The 27,915-nt window shown below is 40.8% G+C and overlaps 1 protein-coding gene across 1 annotated transcript in view; it reads left to right on the top strand.

Annotated features, from left to right (window-relative positions):
• The window catches only part of CAMKK1 (calcium/calmodulin dependent protein kinase kinase 1), a 1,557,316-nt gene that overhangs the window by 352,761 nt on the left and 1,176,640 nt on the right, over nucleotides 1–27,915 (top strand). The window lies entirely within an intron of this gene.

The following is a 27,915-nucleotide window of genomic DNA, read 5'->3' as shown; positions in this document are numbered from 1 at the left end:
TTATGCCCTTAATCATAAAGAACTCCTGCTGACCCTTCCCCTGTGTCATGCCCCACACTGTGAACATGATTTGTCTTATTCCTAATTATGCTCCTTGTTATAAACACCATACCATTTCCTTATAATATCCTTACTCATGCACATAATATTCACTGTGGCCCTTTACCCCTCCAACTCCCTTGCTGGCAGTCCCCTCAGTAAGTTTTGCACACTTCTATGTTGCATAAAGTTTAATTTTATGAAAGTCAGCAATTCATGAAATGGACTTTATAGACATTTGATTTCCATGTTAACAAGACTGCAGAGGTGCAATAAGTCCTATAAAGCTGGTGTAAGGCATTGCTACCCAGGACATGAGAATGCTTTTGTGCTGGGTAGGACAGCAATGGATGACAGCTTTGTGTAGCATTAGAGTCCCTGTCACTTCACTTTCTTTTTGTCTTGTGTAGTGACACACTGTGCCCATTTCTTGCCTGCACTTATATGGGCTGGAGGGGTCCAAGTGAACACAATTTATGGAATTTTTGTATATCTGACTTTTGTTTCATGTAGGCTTGCTCTAAAGAATTCTGCATAGCATTAGCTTAGAGGGTCAGTGCCATTTGACTATGTGTTTGGTTAGTTTATTATGGGTATTAGGACAACACATTGCATACTTTCTCCAAAATTGCAGTCAGCTATTTGAAAACATTGTTGAATGTTCAAACTCCTTGTTCAATGAGATACAAGTTCATGAATGTTTCCTCCACAAATTTGTGGAACCAGTTCCAGACAGGGCTGTGTAAACTGTGTGAGTCAAATCTGGAAAGCAGCCATTTTTTGTTCTGTGAATCTTGACACTGGGTCAGAATCAAGACTGGAGTTGGTAGTCAAACTTCAGAACAATGTTCGTCAGCCTAACCTGGTTAGCAACTGTACCATATTACAATTAATTAGGCAGGATTGCTCTGGAGCAGAATTTCTGTACCTTTTTTTTTTATTAGAAAAACTGAGTTTTGCATTTGTGTTCAGTGATTATGAAAGTGAGATTCTCAAATCAAACACTTAATGGTTACCTGTAACTGTGAGGTTAACAAAATGTGTTTTCCTCACATTTTAATTAAGATTGCTTTAGATTAATTATATATTACACAATTGCCATATTTGTTTTGATAGTTGTTAGGTAACATGGTGCTGTAGAGGTTAATGCTACTGCATCATAGCTTTGGGGTCTTGTGCTCTGTCCTGATCTCCAATTTTTATCTGGATAGAGTTTGCATTTCCATCCTATGTCAGTGCTGTTTTCTGCATGCTGATTCAGTTGCTGTAAAACTGTCTCTAAATTTCTCCAATTTAAAAAAGTGTTTCCTTGACATGGGTTTACACCTGTAAGAAAATTAAACCGAATACATGTTCTAACATTCCTGTAAAAAGTTATGTAGCTATAGTCCGACCCCCTTACATTTACTGATGTGTGACATTTACTTTTCTATCTACTCAAATCACAGTTCCTTTATTTCTTTGTGTTACTTGTAGCATTGAACCACCACCCTGGACCTGTTGATATTCCATAGTTTCATAGGCTTCTCTGTATAGAATTTCCTTTCAGGCCAACATGCATGAAAGAACCCCCACACCTCATATCAGTGTTATTTTGCACTGCAATAGTACAGTACACACTGTCTCTGTCATTTATTTACTAGTTATTAATCTCTGTGGTTCCCATCCACTACATGTCCTGTGATGCCAGCCTGCCACTGCCTCATTTCTTGTGTTACTGGTATCCATTTTGACTGGCTGCCCTGCAGGCCTTTCCTGATACCTTTCAGCCAACTTACTACATCTTGGTTCAAAGCACTACAGAAAAGACACATTTTTTGTAACATGACAACATACAGTGCCTTTCAGAAGTCTACACTTTGTAACTGTTTCACGCTTTTATTTTTTGTTTTTGGTCTTGTTGTTGGAGTCCATGTGCTGCCAACAGGTGTGTACCAGTGTAATTAATCTGATATATGAACTGCATGTTGCACTATGAAAGAATGCTACAAATGAATGGCATGCTGGCAAACATTTTTAGTACAAAATAAATATTCATTGCCATATCTTAAAGATATCTTCTGCCTTACTTTGCTTTCTGCTCAAACGTATCATTTGCTAGTACAATAAAGCTTTTTGTCATTTGTTACAAAATATTTTAACAACCATGATGTAAAACAAATCCAATAACTTTCTGGTGCTCTGTTTATCCTGTTTGGGGTTGTTATGGAAGCAGGAGGCTATCCTTGTGATATGATGCAGGTGGGTGATGGGGTACCATAGAATAGAGTATGTGTGTAATACTGTAAACTTCGATAGTGCAGGTGGGCATCAATGCACCCATGGATAGTGCAGGAGAGGGAGTGATGGTGCTCCGAGGGATAGTGCAAGTGGGTGATGGTGCAGCCAAGGGTAGTGCAGGTGGATAGTAATACAGCCTGCAGGTGGGTGATGGCACAGCCTTGGATAGTGCAGGTGGATGGTAATACAGCTTGGAATAGTGCAGATGTATGATGGCACAGCCAGGGATAGTGAAGGTAGGTGATGACACATGTTAAGGTAGTGTATCTGTGTGATGGCAGAGCCAGGGATAGTGCAGATGGGTGATGGCGCACCCAGAGATAGTGCAGGTAGGTGATAAGGTACCCCAAGATAGTGCAGATGGATGGTAATACAGCCTGGAATAGTGCAGGTGGATGATTACAGAGCCAGGGATAGTGCAGATGGGTGATAGTACATCCTAGAATAGTGCAGATGGATGGCAATGCAGCCTGGAAGAGTGCAGGTAGGTGATTGCAGAGCCAGTGATAGTGCGGATGGGTAATGGTGCACTCTAGGATAGTGAAGGTGGATGGTAATACAGAATGGAATAGTGGGGGTGGGAGATGGTATACCCTAGGATACTGAAGGTAGTTGATGGCACAGCCATGGAGAGTGGAGGTGGGTAATGGCACAGCCATGCATAGTGCAGGTGGGTGATGGTGCATCCTGGGATAGTGCAAGTGGATGACACTATAGACAGGAATAGTGTAGGTGGGTGATGGTACACCATAGGTTAGTGCAGGTGGGTGATGACATAGCCAGGGATAGTGCAGATTGGTGATGCACAATAATTCGGTGCAGGTGGTGGTAATACAGCCTGGAATAGGGCAGGTGGGCAATGTTACACCCTAGGATAGTACATGTGCATTATGGCACAGCCAGAGATGGTGCAGGTGGGTGATGGTACAGGCAAGGATACTGCAGGTGGGTGATGGTGCACCCTAGGATAGTGCAGGTATATGATAGTACAGACAGTAGTAATACAGGTGGATGATGGTAAAACTTGGGATAGTGCAGGTGGGTGATGGCATAGCCAGGGATAGTGCAGGTGTATGGTAGTACAGCTTGGAATAGTGCAGGTGGGTGATGGCATAGCCAGGGATAGTGCAGATGGGTGATGCACAATAATATGGTGCAGGTGGTGGTAATACAGCCTGGAATAGGGCATGTAGGCAGTGTTACACCCTAGGATAGTACATGTGGATTATGGCACAGCCAGAGATGGTGCAGGTGGGTGATGGTACAGGCAAGGATACTGCAGGTGGGTGATGGTGCACCCTAGGATAGTGCAGGTGTATGATAGTACAGACAGGAGTAATGCAGGTGGATGATGGTAAAACTTGGGATAGTGCAGATGGGTGATGACATAGCCAGGGATAGTGCAGGTGTGTGGTAGTACAGCTTGCAATAGTGCAGGTGGTTGATGGCATAGCCAGGGATAGTGCAGATGGGTGATGCACAATAATACGGTGCAGGTGGTGGTAGTACAGCCTGGAATAGGGCAGGTGGGCAATGTTACACCCTAGGATAGTACATGTGGATTATGGCACAGCCAGAGATGGTGCAGGTGGGTGATGGTACAGGCAAGGATACTGCAGGTGGGTGATGGTGCAGCCTAGGATAGTGCAGGTGCAGGATAGTACAGACAGGAGTAATGCAGGTGGATGATGGTAAAACTTGGGATATTGCAGGTGGGTGATGACATAGCCAGGGTTAGCGCAGGTGTGTGGTAGTACAGCTTGGAATAGTGCAGGTGGGTGATGGCATAGCCAGGGATAGTGCAGTTGGGTGATGGCGCACCCTAGAATAGTGCAGGTTGGTGAGGGTACACACTAGGATAAGTCATGTGGGTGATGGCTCAGACGAGGATAGTTCAGATAGGTGATGGTGCAGCCAGGGATTGTGCAGGTGGGTGAGGGTACACACTAGGATAAGTCATGTGGGTGATGGCTCAGTCAGGGATAGTGCAGGTGGGTGAAAGTATAGCCAAGAATAGTGCAAGTGTGTGGTTGTACAGCTTGGTGTAGTGCAGGTGGGTGATGGCATAGGCAGGGATAGTACAGGTGGGTGATGGTGTACCCTAGAATAGTGCAGGTGGGTGATAGTTTACCTTATGTTAGTGCAGATGGGTAATGGCACAGCCAGGGATAGTACAGGTGGGTGATGGCACAGCCAGGGATAGTGCAGGTTGGTAATGGTGCACCCTAGGATAGTGCAGGTGGAGAATAATATGGTCTGGAATAGGGCAGGTGGGTAATGGCACTGGCAGGGATAGTGCAAGTGGGTGATGGGGCACCTCAAGATAGTGGAGGTGGATGGTAATACAGCCAGGGATAGTACAGGTGGGTAATGGTGCACCCTAGGATAGTGCAGTTGGAGTGTAATATGTTCTGGAATAGGGCAGGTGAGTAATGGCACAGCCAGGGATAGTGAAGGTGGGTGAGGGTACACACTAGGATAAGTCATGTGGGTGATGGCTCAGACGAGGATAGTTCAGATAGGTGATGGTGCAGCCAGGGATTGTGCAGGTGGGTGAGGGTACACACTAGGATAAGTCATGTGGGTGATGGCTCAGTCAGGGATAGTGCAGGTGGGTGAAAGTATAGCCAAGAATAGTGCAAGTGTGTGGTTGTACAGCTTGGTGTAGTGCAGGTGGGTGATGGCATAGGCAGGGATAGTACAGGTGGGTGATGGTGTACCCTAGAATAGTGCAGGTGGGTGATAGTTTACCTTATGTTAGTGCAGATGGGTAATGGCACAGCCAGGGATAGTACAGGTGGGTGATGGCACAGCCAGGGATAGTGCAGGTTGGTAATGGTGCACCCTAGGATAGTGCAGGTGGAGAATAATATGGTCTGGAATAGGGCAGGTGGGTAATGGCACTGGCAGGGATAGTGCAGGTGGGTGATGGGGCACCTCAACATAGTGGAGGTGGATGGTAATACAGGCAGGGATAGTACAGGTGGGTAATGGTGCACCCTAGGATAGTGCAGTTGGAGTGTAATATGTTCTGGAATAGGGCAGGTGAGTAATGGCACAGCCAGGGATAGTGAAGGTGGGTGAGGGTACACACTAGGATAAGACATGTGGGTGATGGCTTAGCCAGGGATAGTGCAGGTGGGTGAAAGCATAGCCAGGAGCAGTGCAAGTGTGTGTTAGTACAGCTTGGAATAGTACAGGTGGGTGATGGCATAGCCAGGGATAGTGCAGGTGGGTGATCTTGTACCCTAGGATAGTGCAGGTGGAGTGTAATATGGTCTGGAATAGGGCAGGTGGGTAATGGCACTGGCAGGGATAGTACGAGTGGGTGAAGGGGTATCTTAGGGTAGTGCAGGTGGATGGTAATACAGCCTGGAATAGTGCAAGGGGTTGATGGCAGAGCCAGGGATAGTGCAGGTAGCTGATGTTGCATCCTAGGATAGTTCATGAGGATGGTAATTTTAGCATGGAATAGTGCAAGTGGGTGGTGTTGCACCCTAGAATGGTGCACGTGGGTGGTGGTACACCTTAGAATAGTGCAGGTGGATGGTAATACAGCCAGGGATAGTACAGATGGGTGATGACATAGCCAGAGATAGTGCAGGTGAGTGATGATGCACCTTAGGATTGTGCATGTGGAGGTAATACAGTGTGAAATAGTGCAGATGGATAATGGCATAGCCAGGCATAGTGCAGGTAGCTGATGATCCACCTAGGATAGTGCAAATGGATAGTAATAGAGCTTGGAACAATGCAGTTGAATAGCAGCATAGCCAATGATAGTGCAGGTGGGTGATGTCACAACCGGGGATAGTGCAGGTTGCTGATGATCCTCCTAGGATAGTGCAGGTGGATGGTAATACAGCCTGGAACAATGCAGGTGAACAGTAGCACAGCCAGGGGTAGTGCAGGTGGGTTATTGTGCTTCCTAGGATACTGCAAGTGGATGGTAATTCAGCCTGGAGTGGTACATGTGGGTGATCGCACACCCTAGCATAGTGCATGTTGTCGATTGCACAGCCAGGGATAGTGCAGGTGGGTGATGGTGCATCCTGTGATAGTGCAGATGGATGATAATACAGCCTTGAATAGTGCAAATGGGTGATTGTGCAGCCAGGGATAATGCAAGTGGAAGGTAGTACAGCCTGGAATAGTGCAGGTGGGTAATGGCACAGCCAGAGATAGTGTAGATGGGCGATTGCACAGCCAGGGATAATGTAGGTGGAAGGTAGTACAGCCTGGGACAGTGCAGGTGCATAATGGCACAGCCAGGGATAGTGCATGTGGTTGATGGTGCAAGCTAGGATAGTGCAGATGGATGGTAATATAGCCTGGAATAATGCCAGAGGTTGATGGCACAGCCAGGGATAGTGCAGGTAGATGGTAATACAGCCTGGAATAGTGCAGGTGGGTGATTGTGCACTCTAGGATAATACATATGGTGATAGCCTAGCCAGAGACAGTGCAGGTGGGTGATGGTGCCTCCTAGGATAGTGCAGATGAATGGCAATACATCCTAGAATAATGCAGGTGGGGGATGGTACACCCTAGGATAGTGCTGGTGGGTGATGGCACATCCAGGGATAGTGTAAGTGGGTCATGGCACAGGCATGGATAGTGCAGGTGAGTCATGGTGCACTCTAAGATAGTGCAGGCAGATGAGACTACTGATGGGAATAGTGCAGGTGGATAGTGGTACAGACAGGAATAGTGCAGATAGCCAATGGTACACCCTGCATTAGTGCAGGTGAGTAATGTAGCACCCTAGGATCATGTAGGTAAATGTTATTGTAGATTGGGATAGTGCAGGTGGAGGATAGGTCAGCCTGGGATAGTGCAGGTGGATGATGGTAAAGTTGCTTTGGGTTGTATAAATAGGTTATAGAACAGTCAGGGATAATGTAATTTGGTGATGGTCCACACTAGGAAAATGCAGGTGGATAATGGTACAGCTGGAGATGTTACAGGGGTAATGCAAATGAATGATGATATAGCCACAGGTAGGTTGACGGAAAAGCCAAAGGTAGTACGGACTGGTAATGGTGCACTCCATGATAGTGCAAATGGATGATGTTACAGCCAGGGACAGGTAAGTGATGGTTGACCCTCGGAGTTGTATACGCTGGTATAATAAAGGTGGTTGACTGGGCATCTTGAATGATTCATGTGAATCTATTGATAACCTGGGATGATGTAATGGTGCATCCTAAGATAATGCATATGGGTGATCATCCTGAGATCATGCACATGGGTGATTGTACACCATGAGATAGTTTGGGTGGGTGAAGGCACACCCTGGGATGATGCCAGCTGGTCCATTGGTGGTGCACCTTGGGATAATGCAGTTAAATGAGGATGTACCCTAAGATGGTGCAGGTAGGTGATAGTTCAACCTAGGAACATGGAAATGGATAATTGCATGCCCTGGGATGATGCATGTGCGTGTAATGCACCTTAAGATAGTACAGTTGGGTGATAGTGTAGGTGGGGGATGGTCTGCCCTGTGATAGTGCAGGTGGTTGACTGCATACCCTGGAATAGTGTAGATAGATTGTCATACAGCCTAGGATGATGCAGGGGGTTCCACAATTGTGTATCCTAGGGTGCTGCAGGTACGTTGGGGTATGACCTAAGATACTACAGGGGGGTGAAAGTTCACCCTCTGATATGATGCAGATGGATCCACCAGTAGTGTATCCTGGAGTGATTCAGGCAGGTGATAGTACAATGTAAAATAATGTAGGTGGATGATGGTATACCTTGTGGTAATGCAGGTGGGTAATAGTGCACCATATGATATAATATGATGTATTTGAATGATGGTGCACTCTAGAATGATGTAGGAACATTAGTGTCCCTTCATGTATGGCAGTGGTTGAAACTACCCAGCTGCATTCAGTAAATGTAAGTGGTAATGGCTTTTGAGTCAATTTTTGCTCAGATGCTTAATATATTAAATAGTTTTTGCTACAGAGGCTTTGGTGGTGATTGTGTGTGTGTGTGTGTGTGTGTGTGTGTGTGTGTGTGTGTGTGTGTGTGTGTGTGTGTGTGTGTGTGTGTGTGTGTGTATATCTCTATATAACTCTGGTGTTGGGAGGCTAAAGATTGTGGTGTAAGACCTACTGACATATAAACTGTTTACTTTAGCTTCATGAATTTGCCATTACATTACATTATGTGAAATTTTTTTTAGAGATAAAATGGTTAAAACACTGAGATTTAACGAGCAGCATATCTCTTTATAGTTGCCAGTGTAGGAATTTAAGTTATGTACTCTGCATCTCTGATGAGTCTAGCCAAAAATATTATGTAATCTTGATATTTGTATGCCCATCTTCCAACTAAAGGAGAAATATATAATTAATTCAGTCATGATGCAAACAATGTGTATGGCCATGATTAGAAAAATAGCTGCTGTCAGAGTAATGATCCCCTAGCAGGAATCCCTTAATATCAGTTTGTGAAAAAAGCTACCAAAAACTTTAGGCCATTGCAAGTAATCTGTATCATATGTTCAGCTTTGCGTCACCTTCGCCAATGGTCATTGATGCACCTCCCTCACTTACAGAGTCAGCATCTGCCTAAATGCAGCCTGTACAAGGGTTATGGAGTTACCTTTCATAACAAAGTCATGAGCACATTTTCAATAGTTCATGGAGAATTCTTAAATAAATTATTGGTTTTGGTAATAGGGCAGATGTACTTAGAAACTGCAAGGAGTGTGGCATACAGCTAAAATATCCAGTAAAAAAGAAATAAAAAAACACTTAAGTTGGAACCCTAGAAACCCTATTGAGATATACACAGCAGCTTGCTTACTTGTGAAGAGTAGAGATATGCTGGTGTGGCACAGTGATACTGCAGTTAGCATTGCTGCCTCACTGCTCGTAGCTCATTGTTTGTGTTCCTAGCTAGTATGTGCTTCCTTTGCTGAGTTTGCATGCCCTCGGTTTGTCCATGTCAGATTTTTCACAGCTGCTTCAGTTTTCTACAGCATCCCAAACGTATGTGGTTATGTAAGTCAGCAGGCTTTAAATTATGCACGTGTGTGTGTGTGTGTGTGTGTGTGTGTGTGTGTGTGTGTGTGTGTGTGTGTGTGTGCACATGTATATATGCACATATGATGGACTGGCATCCAGTTAAGAATTAGTTTCTTTACCTTTTGGCTGCCTTGCTTTCTGGGATAGACTCTGAGTCCCCCATGATACTGCAGAGGGTAGACCAAGGTCCCAATTCCAAAAGATTTGCTGTCACAGTAAGTGGCACTTATACTGACAGCAGGCTGAGAGAAGGTGTTTTGGAATCTCATTCCTATAATAAGCCTCTTTTGTATATAGGCTTTACACCATAGTAAGTCACTCACACTGAGAGCAGGCCTTTCAGAATCAGGATCGACTTACACTGAGAGCAACTCTTGTGGAATCTGACTCCATGTCTCCAAGATTGTCCACAGGTCAAAGAAAGACAAAACCGAGAAACTGCTATGGGTATATACTGGTGTGAGAGAGATTCAGAGTGGTAGTTTTGTATTTTGATCATTATACAGGTGGCAAACCACAACACTATATATAACAATAGCTAATGTTCATTTTGCAAGAAGAAATTATAAACAGGATGGAGGAAGAAGACAGATGTTTTCATCAAAGATTATAGAACACTGGGTTGTACCAGTTCACAGTTCCAGCTGCTAAGCTGCAGTCATACAAACTAGACGATAATGAAAGTCCTGACTTTTTAATAAAATTATATAAAAGTGAAAAAAAAAATGATTTATTGTGTGTATTGGATGATGAAATTTGAAATATGTAAAGTAGTTCTGTATCATAGAGAGAATAGTGTGGTACATGTACTAGTTTCTAACTTTAGACATTTTCTGATCATACTGGTCAGCTGGAATAAGATTTAATCATATTTTCAAGGACAGAAATGCAAACTTTTTTCCAAACAAGCAAAGCAACAAAACAAACAAACAAGCAAACAACAAATACAAAAGCACATCAAGGGAAATAAGTGCCTTCTTTCTTAGAAGCCAGTAATTATTGTGTGTTCAGGATCCTCAGTGTCACTTATAAAGAAATGCCCTGATCTCTGTAGACCAGAAGTTGATGTTTTTATTTTGTTACCAACATCTGTTTTTTTAGCATTAATTGCACAGAACTTTAGGTAGAACCATGGAATTAACGTGACCTTTCATTTTTCCTATTTTCTGAGATTGGCAGATTGGTAGGCTATGAAATCACAACATATAAAGTAAAAGGATGTATAGTTTGAGAACATAAAGGTTTTGTGTATGTGTGAGGATGCAATCTGAAAAATGTAATGAGGTAATGAACAAGCCCACATTTACAATGCAGTGCATATCTGCAAACCTCTGGGAATCAGTAGGAGATCAAAGAGGCAGAGTGACATGGCGTGCTTCAGTTCCATGTGAGTCCCATTGCGTAACTGCACGGCATGCTGTGAAATGCTGATGCAGCAGAAATGGTCTCACCAGCCTGAATAGCCCACAACATGTTCAGTCTCTGCTCATGGTAGAGCTACTTATTGACCCAGCTAAGAACTTGTCATACACATGGAAGAGCTCATTAGTGACAAGCCTTAATTTTTGATTGTGTAGTAACAAATGTAGATAAATTTATTTTCTGCACTGTACAAAAACTAATTCCTAAATTCTGATTTCTATACTTAATTTAGGTAACTTTAATTAGTATTTCCTAAAATGTACACTGCCCTCAATGCTTCATTCCTTATAGTAAAAGTAAATTATTTAATGTCAAGCATTTTAACAGTTACAATAAAATATCTACTTTAGCTATTACAACAGTGAAACCATGTTCTGTAAGAACTTTTCTCTTGATGAGTCATGTGAGCCCTGGAAGGCTGCATTAGAGAATTACATGAAAGTAAGCACTGCGGTGACCTCTGCATGTTTCCACAGCAGGCAGAACATTAGGAGGTTGATTCACTCTAAGTTAAGTAACGGAATGCACTCTACTGGAAATACTAATGACTGAACAGGAAAGTGTACGAACAGCAACCAGCCAGAAGTATAGTGGTGAAAAGATGAATTTGCAGACATGTCAGCTGCTATGTATTCATTTGTTTTTATATTATTATTAAATACGTTTTTTTTTCAGACCTGCTGATTGCAATCAATTTTTGTTTTATTTAATCATTTATTAATCAGATAAGTGACCTAGTCCACAGACCCTTTTCAGCCATGACTCTGGCGACAAGACCAAGGATAAATATTAGTGTATATGATGTGGATAATTTAGTATAGCCTGGCCAGCAGCATATTTGTAGAAAGCTAGGAGGAAGTCATTACCTGCTCTAAGTTTGCCCTAATCATGGTGATATTTCTCTGCCTTTGAGCACAGTGTAATAAAACAGAGAAGTTACTTAATAGTGGGTAAGGTGTTCCTATTTATTGTGTATAGCAGTGGCATGTATTTGATTTTTCCCTTTGTCTTTGCATATGTTGCATTATTCATTAATGCCTTTAATGCTTCAAAGTCAATGAATGAAGAATTATTTATTGCTTTGTCTTTTGTCAGAAGTCAGAACCAGATGAGGGAAATGCTCCATTCCTTTTCCCAAATTATAATAATTCACAAGCCTCCCTTTTAAATCATTATTAAATAAAGAAGGGCACAAATCTACTAAAGAAAATGAATAGCTGTTCAAGCCAAGGGGGACTTCGTTGCCTGCTCTTCAGTTTTTATTTATGTATTTATTTATTTATTTTTTTTTTGAGGGAGTGGTCGACCTTTTTATTGAACATCAAATGACACTGAAGTGTCATCCAGAAATTAAAAAAAAAAAACAGGAATGATAGCTAACCTGGGTTGAAAACTCAAAGTCAAGTCCGGCTCCTTCTCTTTCATATTAATGATTAAACCAGCAGGTTTGCTGCTACATGTCTTATCATTCCATGTTAATATTTCCAAATATTAATACGCTTGGAAATTTAAATAACTCAATTCCATTAAAACACTCACATCCCTCATGAATAGAAGTGATAAGTAAATCTCTCCACATATCTTTGTTCTACTCACCTCTGGGTTATTCGTTCACAAAATCTAAAGGATAAAAACAGCCATTTAAGGTTAATCACTATGAAACTGCAAAATGTGTGTTTTAATTTTGTTGTCTTTCGGCTTTTCCCGGTTAGGGGTCGCCACAGTGGAACTCCGGTCTGCTAATGATTGGCAGTAGATTTTGACAAACGCCGAGGTGCCAGCTTGACGTTCAACCTTCAGCGAAGGCACGCCCTTTACGCATGTCTTTCGAATGCCCACCCAACTGCGGGGAGGGCATGCAGACTCCACACAGAAGGCACTCCCCGCACTCCAGCCAAGAATCGAACAGGAGAACCTCTTGCTGTGAGGCAACAACGATGTGTGTTTTAATAATACCTTGATATTCTTTGTAATACTGATATATCAGATTAATTCTTTTTCTATTTCTATTTTAATTTGTTTTACTTCAAAATGGTCTTGTTTTTAGTCTTTCTTCTTTTTCAAAATGGAGTTTGGACCACTATAATATGACACTGCCTAGGCATCATAAATGAGTACCTTTCCTCTATTCAGTTACAGTGATACTTATTCAGTTATAGTGAGTGTCATACGTTACTGGCACTTTAGGTGGACTGTAAAGCAGTGTCAGCCCTTCCTTAGAACTCACCTCACTATTGAAAAATTAGAACATTTACCTGTTTGTTCTGTAGTGTTGCAATGTAACTCATCCACATACCTCAACCTCTTGATACGAAATTGGGTCACAGCAAAAAATATTGGGGAGATATAAGGCAAAAATAGGGACTGATTTTAATTACTGCTTTTATAATCATGGAAAGCTGTTAGGATAGTAGGATTTGCATTGCATACGTGTTCTGAATGATATGAAGACAAAATCTCAAATGTCTGTTATTATTTAGTGACTTCAACCTTCAATGATTTCCAGAAAATCACAAATTTTATGAGGAACAGTCCAAAATATTAGGCATAAATCTGGATATTCTGCCAAAATCTGGGCAGTTGAGATGCATGCTTATTCATATTCCTCATATGTATACATTTTGTAAAGAAGTAACTGTCTGAAAGAGTTGAATTTTAACTTTTAATATGGGTTTTCTGGTACTTTACTGACTTCAGCAAGACATAACATGAGGACATAAATTTGTAGCCTGTGATTAGCAGTTTAAGCTACAGTTAATGAGATGTCTAGCCTATTTTATACAGATCGAGACAGACTTCTTTCTGAAACAGTCAAATTTGAAAAGTAGAAAGTGGTGCAACTTTTCTGATCTATGATGAATAAACAAGTGTAAATAGGAGGTTTCCAGGAAGTAAACATCTACATGATAATATGGGAAGAAAGAGTAACCATAGGATAAGGTTAATTATATCGGACGGTGGCATTTTCCTTTGTGACTTTTGCAGAAAAGTTAAAAGAAAAGCATGTCTCTGTAACACGGGGGGGGGGGGGGTACCCACAGGGTGTTCAGAGAGAATGTGGTGGAATGTGGTAGATCAGCAACATTGGTGTAATGTATGATAGCTTGTGTATAATACAGAGTAATGTATAATCATAGAAACATCCAGCAAAGATTGGTGTAATGTATGATAGCTCATGTAAAATGCAGATTAGTCTGTAATCATGAAAAAGTCCTGCAATGATTTATGTAGTGTATGATAGCTCGTGTATAATGCAGATTAGTGAATAATCATGAACAAATCTTGCAAGATTTATGTAATGTATGATAGCTCATGTATAATACAGAATAATGTGTAATTATAAAAATTCCTACAAAGATTGGTGCAATGTTTGATAGCTTGTGTATAATTCAGAGTAATGTGCAATCATGAAAAATCCAGCTAAGACTGGTGATTAGTGTTTTTCAAGATGAAGAAGGTTAATATTATTACTTTTAGACTGCCTAAAGGTAGAAAAATCATCAAGAGAAAGCAGTAAGAAAAGCTGAGGAAGTCTCGTTCATGAATAGAAAATATTACTAATTAAAATAGGTCATTATTACCTCTGTTCAAATAGTGAAACTTTTGTCTGAAGCACTGTATTCAGTCCTTGAGGTCCTCCTACTATAGAGAAAATAATAGGGTAGGACTGAAGCTGTTTAGAGAAGGCCACAGCAAAGTACACAATTTTATATTTGAACGGCATTTCAGGAAAGTTTAGTGGTACTTAACATTACGAAAAGAACCACGTGGGATACAACAAAACTTTTTAGACATTAATCAGTTCTGCGGTGGATGTATCTTCTGGAAACCAAAGGCAAAATAACTACAGGTTCAGTTTGAAAATAGATGGAAGGCAACTCTAAGATGTTGAGAAATATTATTTATTTTTCACAGAGGGTTTTGGATGTGTCTTCAACTTCCCATAAAAGGTTTTGGATTCGAAACAGTACCATAGCTAGGGCAGGGTGAAGGGGGCAGCTGCCCCAGCTGCAAACTGTTATGTGGTGTAACTGGGACATTAGAAGAGTTATTGGTGGGGTGTGTGTGTGTGCAGCTGTTGTATTCATTTTAGCAGCCTTGGCTAATATCACAGTTGCTTAAATGACTATTTGTAGTGTCAGAATGTGTGCCAGTAACTGTAGTAAAGAACTAGTGTAAACTGTTTACTACAGTTCAGATCTTTTTTTTTTTGTCTTCAGCTTTGGGTTGGGGGACACCACCCTCGGGATTAATTACTTAGATCATCAATTTACCTAGGTTTGACTTGTAAATCCAATGAAGCTTGTAACATACATAACGCTGTTTTGAATGAGAAAATATATAGCAGTAATCTGAATAAAATGTAGATTATGAGGGCATTGCAACAGATGTGTCAAAAAATAGACTAAGTGGGTCCATGCAGCATTTATCTGCCATCATATTAAATGTATCTGTGTTTAAGCTGTCGTCAAAGGACATGTTATTTATCTGGCTGATTTAAATTAATGGTCCAGCATTATTTAGGATGGGGATAGCAGAGTAAAATATGTAGAACCACAACATCTGACAAAGCTGCTCTGTCAGAGAACAGTCTTTGCAAAGTATTGCAAGCATCTTATTCTGATCTGATAAGTTGAAATGCAAGAATAAGTTAGTTCATGAAAAGGCTGCATCACAAATGAACACATGAGCTCATGAACAATTAAAACTGTGTTACAAGGTTAATCACCTCCTCTCACCCACTGCTTGTAGGACCTTTCCCAAAAATATATTAAATTGGAATATGGCCTTTCTTTTCTCACTATGCATTCATCCCATAATTCCTACAGAATACAGACTGCAGAGAATAAAATCTTGAGATTAATTGTGTTAGCAGACCATGGATGCATCACTGCAGTTCGCTAAAAATACCAAATGGCTTTCAGTGTGTCATACGGCCACTTTTCTTTCAAGTACTCTAATTTACAAAGTTTGAAAGCATGGTCACTGACAGTCTTTGAGAATTAAATTATCTTTACAGGACAACCCTTATGAACTCAGAAATGCACACTAGACCAACTTCTGTCTAGTACACCCTCCATTTAAAACTGCTGTAAGTGAGAGATCCTTCTCTAAATTGGGACCTGCTACATGGAACCACCTGCCTACATACATCAAAAGCCTAAAAAAAAACTTTAAAGATGCACTTAAAGTGCATCTCTTTACAGAATCTTCTTGCAGCTGGTACCACAACCTTGGTTAGGTAACTTACCACCTAAAGTTATAGATAATAGAATACATTTTTGAAGCTTTTCTCAGACTCATAATGTGGCATTTTCTGTGTATATTTCATTTGTATATATAAGTATATGCTTGTGTATTATATTTTGTTTATGATTATACTGCATTTTATGTATATCTTGTCTTATATTTTTCTTTGTTCTTCTCTCATTTCATTCTGAGGAATCCTTTTAATCTTGCCCTGTCTGCAATGAATGCTATCATTATGTACTGAATTTAACATTTACTTATTCTCTGTATGATGTTGTTGATTAGAAAGACTGTTATAGTTTTTCCTGCTCTATGAGCTTGGATTATGACAAAAAGGGCCATAAGACTAGCCCACTTTCCCCCCAACAAACAGTAATAAATAAATGAAAAAGCAGTGGCAACAGCTTGTTACTCTGATGTGTAAGAAACCTCTTGAGATAAGGAATGCACAATATATATCTGATTTAAGCCTTTGTTAAAGCAGAACTCCATTTAACTATTGGCTCGGCCTTCTGCATGCATGCTAAAATGCTGTTGTGAAAACTCGTGTTTGTAAACATAGTGGGTGCTGCATTTTATCATTCTGTGCAGAGAAAATTATGTTTAACTACAGTGGATATAAAAAGTGTACACATCCTTGTTAAAATGCCAGGTTTTTCTGATATAAAAAAATGAGACCACAATAAATCATTTCAAAACATTTCCCACCTTTAATGTAACCTATAACCTGTATAATTCAATTGAAAAACAAACAAATATGTTAGGGGAAAATATATAAAAAAACAAAAAAACGTACAATGTACTGGTTGCATAAGTGTGCACACCCTTAAATTAATACTTTGTTGAAACACCTTTTGATTTAATTACAGCATTCAGTCTTCTTGGGTAGGAGTCTATCAGCATGGCACATCTTGACTTGGCAATATTTGCCCACTTTTCCTTGCAAAAGCGCTGCAAATCTGTCAGATTGTGAGGGCACCTCTTGTGCATGGCCCTCTTCAGGTCACCCCACAGATTTTCTATTGAATTTAGGTTTGGGCTCTGGCTGGGCAATTCCAAAACTTTAATTTTCTTCTGGTGAAGCTATTCTTTTGTTGATTTGGATCTTTTGCTTGGGGTCATTGTCATGTTAAAAGTGGAAATTCCTCTTCATCTTTCTAGCAGATGCCTGAAGGTTTTGGGCCAAAAGTGACTAGCATTTGGAACTGTTCCAGAATTCCCTCCACCTTGACTAAAGACCCAGTTCCAGCTCAGGAAAAGGAACCCCAAAGCATGATACTGCCACCACCATGCTTCACTGTGGGGATGGTGTTCTTTTGGTGGTGCGAAGTGTTGTTTTTGCGCCAAATGTACGTTTTGGCATTGTGGCCAAAAAGTTCAACCATGTTCTCATCAGACCATAACACATTTTCCCACATGCTTTTGGGAGGAGATGTATTGCTTTGCAAATTTTAGCTGGTCCTGGATGTTCTGTGTAAGAAAAAGCTTCCATGTTGCAACCCTACCCCATAGTCTGGACATATGGAAAATACGGGAGGTTGTTGTCACATGTAGTACACAACCAGTACTTGCCAGAAATTTCTGCAGCTCCTTCAGTGTTGCTGTAGGTCTCTTGGCAGCCTCCCTGATCAGTTTTTGTCTTGTCTTTTCATCAATTTTGGAGGGACATCCATTTCTTTAAAATGTCACTGTTGTCCCATATTTTTTCCACTTTTTGATGACTGTCTTCACTGAGTTCCATGGTATATCCAGTGCTGTGGAATTTTTTTGTACCCTTCTCCTAACTTGATACCTTTCAACAATGTGACCCTTTGATGCTTTGTAAGCTCTCTGCGAACCATGGCTTTTGCTGCAGCAGGCAACTGAGTAAATGTCAGGAAAATCGTACTAGGACAGCTGAACTTTATTTGGGGTTAATCAGAGTCTCTTTAATTGATGGCAGGTGTGTACCCAAGAAAACTGAATGCTGTAATTAAATCAAAAGGTGCTTTAACAAAGTATTAGTTTAAGGGTGTGCACACAACAAAGAATTAGTTTAAGGGTGTGCACACTTACACAACCAGTGTATTGTATGTTTTTTATTTTTTATATTTTTTCACCTAACAGATTTGTTTGTTTTTCAATTGAATTGTACTAGTTATAGGTCACATTAAAGGTGGGAAAAGTTTTGAAATCATTTATTGTGGTCTCATTTTTTATATCACAAAAACCTGGCATTTTAACAGGGGTGTATACACTTTTTATCGCCACTGTACCCCTTTAATATATTTCTCTCAGTTTGGGGAACAACAAAAGATGCTTAGTCTGTACTTAGAGTTATAGCAAGTTTCTAATCATCTTATATTTTTTTGTCTAACATTTGCGAGTCAAAAATGTTTAAGGTGAATTAGTGAAGTAATATTCTAAAAGTTTGTTAGTGAATTAATTTGTGGTAAACCCTTTGCTGCTGTACAGATTGTTAAATGGTTACCTGTGTATTAATGTTCGTAATATTTGAAGCTACCCTAACAAAGGATCCTATTTTATCTTATCACCAGATATTTATAAGCATGTGTGCACGCATGATGTGTATTTCCCTATTGTCAATCAACTTAACAAAATTTGAGTTACACTTTTAAGAAAATGCAGTTCCAAAAAGTGAAACTTGAAAACCATAAAAAACACACAAAAATATTTTTTGCAAGGGATCAAGCCCCGATGCACCCACTCCCCCATAGGGGACTTGGTCCTCTTACCTTCCTGAATGATACCCATCTCCACATTCTCACTACAGTGGAGAAAATGGAAGAATCCTCCAAAAGTGCACTGCTGACTTACACAATGTATCACACTGTGATTAAACGAAGTTTGGCATTGAAAACTGTGCAGGCACCGTCACTCAAGCTGATCCACTCATCTGCATATGTTATGGGCATGATCGTTGAGCATGGTGCACCATAACATGCCTTTTCTGCAGCACTGATGATCCTCATTTACAACTCACATTGGTGTGTACTAGGCTTTTTCTGTATCATAGTACCACATCTGTCAATGATATTCAGCATCTGAAGGTTGGGATCAAGCCCTAAAGCCTGCATTTGAGAAGACGCAGAAGCAGCATTACCCTCTGAATATTGTGCCACCCAAGTATGTGTGTGGGTACTTCTTATAGATAAACCACCCTTCTGTGTTAGTTGCATATGACACATGCATACTTAGGTGTATACTCCTGCATGCAAGCTAGCAGTACAGCCTATAGTATATTATATGCTTTATAAAATGGACAAAGTTTGTATGGAAAACCACGACAAAGACCTCCACACACCAGATAAATACAATGACCAAAAAGATCCAAACGTGGAAGAAAGTAAAATATGCTAAATGTTCTAAATAAGACAACCGAACAGTAAAAATCCTATGTTTTATTCTACTGCCTTGGTGTCGCCACCTTCTTGAAATGTAAGAAAGTATCCATAAAACTTCACCTTTATACAATTTAAACACAAATTACATCCAATCAAACCACTTTGTTTTTAAAGCAAACACTTCCAGTTTAGTTCATTATTCAGTCCCTTAGGAACCAAAGTATCATATTTTAAAATATATACAGATTCCTTATACAATAATTTCTGTTTCAATATACTTTCATCTTCCCAAATACAATTAATTTGCTCTAAAATAGTACCCTGTAATAAAGCAGCATCACTGTTGTGTTTTATTTTAAAATGTGAAGAAACTATTTTATCCTCCCTTTGATGTTTTATATCTCTCAAATGTTCCATACACCTAGTACGGAACACCCTTTTTGTCTCCCCAATGTAAAACAAATTGCAGGGGCAGCATAGTGCATATATTACCCCTTTTATTTCACAAGTAAACACACCCCTGGATTCAAACTTAACATTGTTAATAAATCCAGCAGTGTTAATAATATGTGAACACACCCCACATTTACCACATTTCAAAGTCCCTGTATTTTTTAAGAGCCTTTGCATATTGGCCACTGGCATAACAAAGGCTCCATGCACCAACATGTTTTTTATACTTTTGCCCTTTGTATATGAAAAAGAGAGGTGTTTCGGTAATATAGCTGCTAGAAATTTATCCTGTAACAAATATTTCCAGTAATGTTTAACTAAATCTACAATTGCATCACTTTTAATATTATAGTAATCTTATAGGTAAACATTAATAAACTTAAGTACTACACCCTCTTATACTCCTTTTAAGTACTTGCTCCCTATTGGTTCTTTCTGATCAGTCAATAAGTAGTTCCCTATACTAGTCAGGCATGTCCAAAGGTCAGTTTCAGGTTTACTCTCCAGTCCAGCTGGTGAATCTGGGAATCTTGAGGCAATGTTACAACTGCCTTATGTATACAGACCACCCTCTCCTCCTCCCAACAAGCTCAAATATATGTGAGAGATGCAACTATATAGCCAAACTGGAGGCTGAGCTCTCTCAACTCAGTACTGGCACAGCCAGTCAGGAGGAGAAGATAACCACACACACCACAAATCCAGTCTCATATAGACATATCGCATCAGCAAACCAAACACATAAACACACAAAAACATACTCGGAGGCTCTAAATAAAAATCTGCCTAAGCAGCAGAGACCTCCAAAGCAGACATCCAAGCAACCCCTACCACGAAACAATACCCACGTGGCACATAGCTCACAAAGTCAGTGTGCCACACAGTCACAGCCCTTAAGGCTAAAAAACACACCTAATACACTTGTAATAGGTGACTCTGTTGTCAGACACACTGACGTCCCACTCACCAGACTGAACAAGGAGAAGGTCACTGTAAGCTGCCTGTCGGGTGCCAGGATCCGCCACATAACACAAGCACTCAGGTCGCTCCAAAGCAAGTACAAATATGACTCCGTCATTGTCCATGCTGGTGTGAATGACCTGAGACGTACCTCCCTGGACTACATGAAAAGAGACATAGAGGAGCTCTCTGATCAAGTAGCCCAGGCCGGTATGACCCTGACCTTGAGTAGCATCTTACCCTCACCAAGAATGATGCCACAGTATAAAGACAAAATTACCAATTTTAACAATTGGCTAAAGTATTGGTGTCATTCAAAGGGGATCCAGTGTCTGTCAGCCTGGGATGACATGCTCAACAAGCCACGTTGCTTCACTAGGGATGGCTTGCACCTGTCACCCCTGGGTTTTTGAATACTGGCAAAGGCTCTTGCCTTCCCCATAGTGCCTTTTTTAGGCAAGGCTCAAAAGACAAACCCACCTCCATAGACAACACAAAGAAAAAAAAACTAAGGGTAATGCTGCTCAACGCCAGAAGTCTAAACCTCAAGATGCACACACTCGAGACTCTCCTCAGTATGGAGAATATCGATGTCTGTGCGGTAACAGAAACCTGGTTCAAGGCTCCCAAGAGCACCCCAGCACTACAAGGTTATACTTCATACCATGCTTTTCGGCCCCAAAACTCGGACCGAACCACAAAAGGAGGGGGAGTATCCATATTTATCAAAGATACCCACACCTCCAGGTTAGTGGCACTGCATGAAGCATCGGAGACCATCCATGTGCAACTAACAGTGGGCAAAACTGCCTTTCAGTTTGTAGCCTGCTACAGACCACCCTCCCAAACACAGGAACCCCACTCGGCTTTCCTGAGAACACTGAAGAATATGAAGGTCTCTCCAAACACCATTATATTGGGTGACTTCAACTACCCAAACATCGATTGGGAAAACTACTCAAGCCCAAACACCTTTGCCCAACGGTTCCTAGAATTTATAAACTCAAATGCTATGGAACAACTGGTCACCACTCCCACAAGAGGGGAAAACATATTGGATCTGGACATTACCAACATGGGGTCTCTATGTTCCACACCAGAGGTATACCCCTCATTGGTAAGATCAGACCATAAACTAATCTCACTGGACGTCCATATTCCGCCCCACCCCCAGCCAAGGAAACCACAGTGAAGAACTTCTCAAAAGCAAACTTCACACTTCTCAAAACCGAGGTGGAATCCTTCAAAGCCCCCGGGCCAGTGGAAAATATGGCCCAAAACGCAGAATCCTTTACAAAATACTGATTCATACTTCTCTTTCTAAGAACTCAGCAGGTGACTCCACATTTTCAAACTCAGTTGGGAAACTATGGAATCAACTACCTCAAGACCTCACCACTCAAACATCAATCCCACTATTTAAAACTAAACTTAAACTCTTCTTTTCCAACCATTGGCTTTGCTCTTGCAATAACCCAGACTAACCTTTCATATCTCCCTGCTATGAGATTTTTTCCACCCTCTCTTTATCTCGTATATCTAACTCTCTACATAACTCTCTACAAAGCTGTTTCTATTACCTCACTTCTAATAAAGGAACTAAATCTCTACTTTTCATCTTCTTATAAAGATGTATTAGACTAACCAGGTACTTTATCTGTACTGTCATACTGTACACTTTTCTAAGTAATAGAGAGACTACGTACTGTACCTCATATTGTACTCAAATGATTTTAATTCTAACAGAAGGTTTAAAGTATGTTATTAGATATTATTTGTATATGCTGATATATTCTGATAAAGTTTTTGTTTTAGTCTTACTATAGTAGTACTGTAGAGGAGCTTTTCTCCCCGGGCCTCCACTGAAAATGGACATGTATCCAGTTGGACTAGCCCGGTTAACAAATGTAAAATAAAATAAAATAAATAAATAAAAGCATTCTATGGACACCTACAGGAATGCATGGAGCATGCTATCCCAAATAAAACCAAGACTCACTCCTCCAAAGGCAGGAGACCTGTCTGGTGGACCCCGGCCATAAGTAAGCTGTACAACAGAAGGAGAAAGCTACTACATGATAGAGCAAAATCCCAAAAAAGGAAGGCATTTCTGATCAGTACAAGCAAAAAACTATGATCCCTCATAAAATCATCTAAGGCCAGCTTCGAAAGAAAAATTGCACAAGACATTAAAGATAATCACAAGGCCTTCCTTAATTATGTCAGGAACCTGGGAGGCAACTCCCCGATATGCTCTCAGTTAGTGCAAAATGACAAAAAATACACTGAACCCACAGACATTGCCAACATCCTGGCAGAAAGGTTCATTGCAAACATCCCCCCCACCTTCCCCCCCAAAAGAGCAAATGTCTGTCCCTACAGAGTGTAGCCTTCCTGAGGTCACAGAAGCACAGGTGAGAGCTGCCCTCTCCAAAGCAAAAAACACAGCATCAATGGGACCAGACGGTGTCCCGGGCTGCATCTTACATGAGCTCCAAGAAGAACTATACCCTCATATAAAGTCACTGTTCAATCTCAGCCTTACTACAGGATATGTACCCAAAGAATGGCGCACAGCAACAGTGGTCCTGCTCCACAAAGGTGGTGCCACAACGGACCCCAGAAACTATCGCCCTATAAGCCTGACTAGCCTGGTCTGCAAAGCTATGGAGCATATCGTCATGGAAATCATAAACAAAGACATTGGGAACCTCCAGACACTGGATCCTACCCAATTCGGATTTAAGGGCAGATCTTGCCTCTTGAACCTGGTCGACTCTTTGAGACAGTTACCAAAGCCATAGATGAAGGAAAGGTAGTGCACACAGCCTACCTAGACCTCGCAAAAGCCTTCGACACAATACCCTACTCGGGCATCATAAATAAGGTCACCAACTTAAATATCAACCCCTATGTCACAAGATGGGTTGCAAACTGGCTCAGGGATAGAACCCACATGGTCAGAATAGCAGGTGCCATCTCATACTCTAAACCAGTTACAAGTGGCGTCCCACAAGGCTCAGTCCTGGGACCTCTCTTGTTCGGTATATATTTCTCCGAGATACAGGCTAACATGGGTGGACTATGGCTGACCAAGTTCGCAGATGACTGCAAACCGGGTGCCATAATCGACTCTCCGGCTGACACAAGCATCCTCCAAAAGGGTCTCACAGAGACAGATAACTGGTGCCAGAGCCATGGCCTAAAGCTAAATGCCAAAAAGTGCATAGTCATCACCTTTGGGAAAAACAAAGTGCCCACAAATTACCACATAGGTGGTAATCCATTAAGTACGGAAGAAGTAATTAGGGACTTGGGGACCCAAGTAGATAGCAATCTCTCCTTTGACAATCATGTTGCCAAAGTGGTTAGAAAGACATTCTGTATAGCCTACCTTATCATTAAAGGGTTCACGTCAAGATCAAGAGAGGTCATTGTGCCCCTCTACTCATCACTTATCAGGCCCATAATTGAATACAATGCCCCATTTGGGATGTGCCTTACCTGACACCTGCAGCAACTGGAAAGACCCCAAAAGTACCTCATCAAGAGGATCAAGGGACTCAAACAGATGCCCTATGCAGTTCGGCTGAAGAAGCTCCAGCTCTAGTCAGTTGCGTACTGCTTACTCAGAGGCGATCTGTGTCTGACGTATAAAGCCATGTCCAACCTAGAATTAATGGACATGCTCCACCTCAGGAAATCCAAATCCCTTAGAGCTACACGCTCCAGGGACATGAACCTCTGCACAGAAATAAATAGGACAAGCTGGAGGGACAGATTCATATCCCAGAGGCTCCACTCACTCTGGAACAAAATCCCAATCCATGTTAGGCAGAGCCCCTCACTGACCCTCTTCAAGAGAAATCTTGACGAGTGGATAGGAGATCGTAAATTTACCCCTGGGATCTCTTCTGTGTCCCTGCTTGACAGAGGTACAGTAAACTAACCTTAAAAGGGCTACCTTCTGTGACCTACTATACAGAGGCACAGTCAACTAATCTAAAAGGGTGGCGAAACACACTCTGGCTAGGCTTATAAATGCCCTAGGGCAGATAGTCCAGTATTAACCTATGAACCTATGAACCTATATACAGATACAAAATATATTTGATCTTTTTTGTGCTTATCAAGCACTGTACCTCAGTGTTGCACTCGACCCCCTTTCCTTTCAATTATCTTGTGTCCCATCAAACCTTTAACAACTTTAACTTCTGCCTCTTGTACATTTATAGGGTCATACCCCCTTCTTAAAAACATATCTACTGATGTCTTTATTTCTTGTCCCAAAATGTTCCTGCCACTACATAGTCTTGATAAGCGTAAAAGCTCCCCATAACGGAGAGCTTCTGACAAATGAGGAGGATGACAACTGGTGGCATGGAGGTATTGACTACCATCCAAAAACTTTCTATACGCACCAGTAATGATGGACCCATCTTCCTTTCCTTTCAGAACAAGGTCCAAATACACAACTTTTGTACCTTGTTGTAAGCCATCAAAAGTTTGCATGGAAGCCTGAAAGTATAAATATGTGGTCATACATTGAGATATTGAAATATTAACAAATGTGTACATATTGTATGATATGCTTTTTCTGTTCAACAAAGAACATTTTCTTTACGTTGTGTACATGTTGCCTGTATCTTCTGTTAGTATAGTGAACCTATGTGTTTACTTGTAGTTTGTGTACTGTATTATGGTGAAACGTGAAGTTCAATGAATCCTTACATGATGCTTATTTATAGTGCGTGCACTTGACTTCATTGACTAGAATGTCTGCATGTGCAGTTATAGTAACTACATGCATGATCATCTAGCACCATTAGCCAATAAAACTGCTGGAGATATGTTTGCCATTTTATAAAATGTTAATATACATAGTACAAGTCTGTGCAATGTTTCTCAATGAAAAAATATTTCATATTTCCTTGTACATCATACACATACTGATTAGTAGACATGAAACAGTTAAAAATACTATTGTTTCATAAACATTGATGTGGTTTGAGTATTTTGTAATGTGTTAATACATTACAAATGTTGAGCATGTTACCATTTAGCTTACCATTTAACATATGACAGCACTTCAGTAGTGCATGTAATAGTTGCCCTTTTGCCTATACAATGCAGTCATTGTAAAACTGTCCATACCACACACACACACACACACACACACACACACACACACACACACACACATGCATACACACACATGCACACACGCACATGTACACACACACACACACACACACACACACACACACACACACACACACACACACACACACACACACACGCACACACGCACGCACACCTATAGGAAAATGCATTCAAGAAAATGTTTAGGTGCAGAAAACTACCTGTATAACATACAATAATTAACTGTCTAGTCTGCAGATGCAGGTAGTTGTATTCATTAACATTGCAAATGTCTACCTTGTAGTATTATAGATACAGTTACATGTTCTGCAAATGCTGTCTCTGGGTACCCATTACTTATGTTAATCTGGAATGTGCCACTGACTGTCCTCAGATATGGCCAAAGTGCGCTAAAAGTGCAGCAGTTTAATAGAACTCTACTTCCTTCAGACAAAACCATAATATTGCCATAAATTGTGAAAAGCATGCAGAAAACTGTAAGATAATGATTTAAAGGATAAAACAGGCATATTGAATGCTAGACAAAAATCGTTGCTGCTCGGAGAAGCATGGCCACACTGAAGTACAGCACTTTTTGTACTGCAAAGTAAAATTTATGTGCAAGATGGCAGTTAGTGTTTGGTATGTTTACATAATGCTTTCATCCTTGTGCTGAACAAGCTCAGTTATGAAGACTTGGTGACGAATGCTTTTCCTGCCATTTACATAGCAGGTGGTGATGAACAAGTCATCCCCCCTTCCGTTATATGCACATAAACTCTTAAATGATTCCATGCCCACACTGACTTTATGAGCTGAAATTTCTGTCCATTACCTCCCTTATAAAGTGCTGTGCCCTGCCTTGTATATATTACGTGCTCTATAAATTGAAATGCCTTTCCTTATGGATGACATTTTCCAGTTCTGTTAATTTTCTGTGTCATTTTGTTTGCCTATTTCCTCTACTACTATAGCACCACAGAACTGAGAGTTGTTGAAACCTTTTGATTATCCCTAAGGAAACTAAAATTCTTGTGTAGTATTTCACCGTATTAGAAGTTAGCCATTTAGCGGTTAGTGTTGTCGCCTCACAGCAAGAGATTCTCCCATTCGATTCTTGGCTGGAGTGCCTTCTGTGTGGAGTCTGCATGCCCTCCCTGCGGTCGAGTGACGTTAAAGATATGCAGGTAGGTGTGGGCGTGAATGGGTGTACCTTCCTTGGAGGTTGGGTGTCGGGCTGGCAACTCGTCACCATAAAAATCCACTGCCAATCATTAGCAGACCGGAGTTCCACTGTGGCGACCCCTAATCAGGAAAAGCCGAAATACATTACTTTTAGAAGTTTGTCATTTGCTAGTTGGGTCAAATTGTATCTTCATTAAAGTATGGTGACATGACTTGAAAGCACCTGTATTTCAACAACTTGTACTGAAAAGAACTTAGATGAGTACACCAGACTCCATTTTTCTTTGCATCTGACATCTTTTACTTAGAAAAAGTAAGGCCTGTCCCCAAACCGCAGTATAAGACAGCGGAACGATTATTTTCTTTCTAGCCATGTAACACCATTCACTTTTGTGTAACTTTATGGATTTGGTTTATATCCTTCCCAGATTCAAGTAGTTTGCTGATGTTCAGATTTTCCTCCATTATAAATCAGATACAGTGCCTGTACTTGCTTTGTATATGTTACTATGCCTTCTTACCTGGTGTGCATGTTTAAATGCAATAGTATTTTTTGTATGTGCACCTAAACTACATATGTACTGTGCTTGGACAGTCCTGTGTGGGTACCTTGTATATGAGCAGTAAATATTAAAGTGAAACATATTCAGCAGAAACCTGCATCCATATATTTATTTTATCTGAATGAACATTATGCTGTTTAGTTTAAATACAGAAAAAAGTCATGATTAGGCTTGTCAATGTTTGCAGAGGGCAGACAGGTAATTCTTAAAAATAAAAGAAGCTGAGGCAGCAGGTGA

This window comes from Protopterus annectens, chromosome 9.part0 (assembly GCF_019279795.1).
Source record: "Protopterus annectens isolate FY-2018-M chromosome 9.part0, PAN1.0, whole genome shotgun sequence".
Classification (NCBI taxonomy): Eukaryota; Metazoa; Chordata; order Ceratodontiformes; family Protopteridae; genus Protopterus; species Protopterus annectens.
This window is presented reverse-complemented; position numbering and strand designations above follow the sequence as displayed.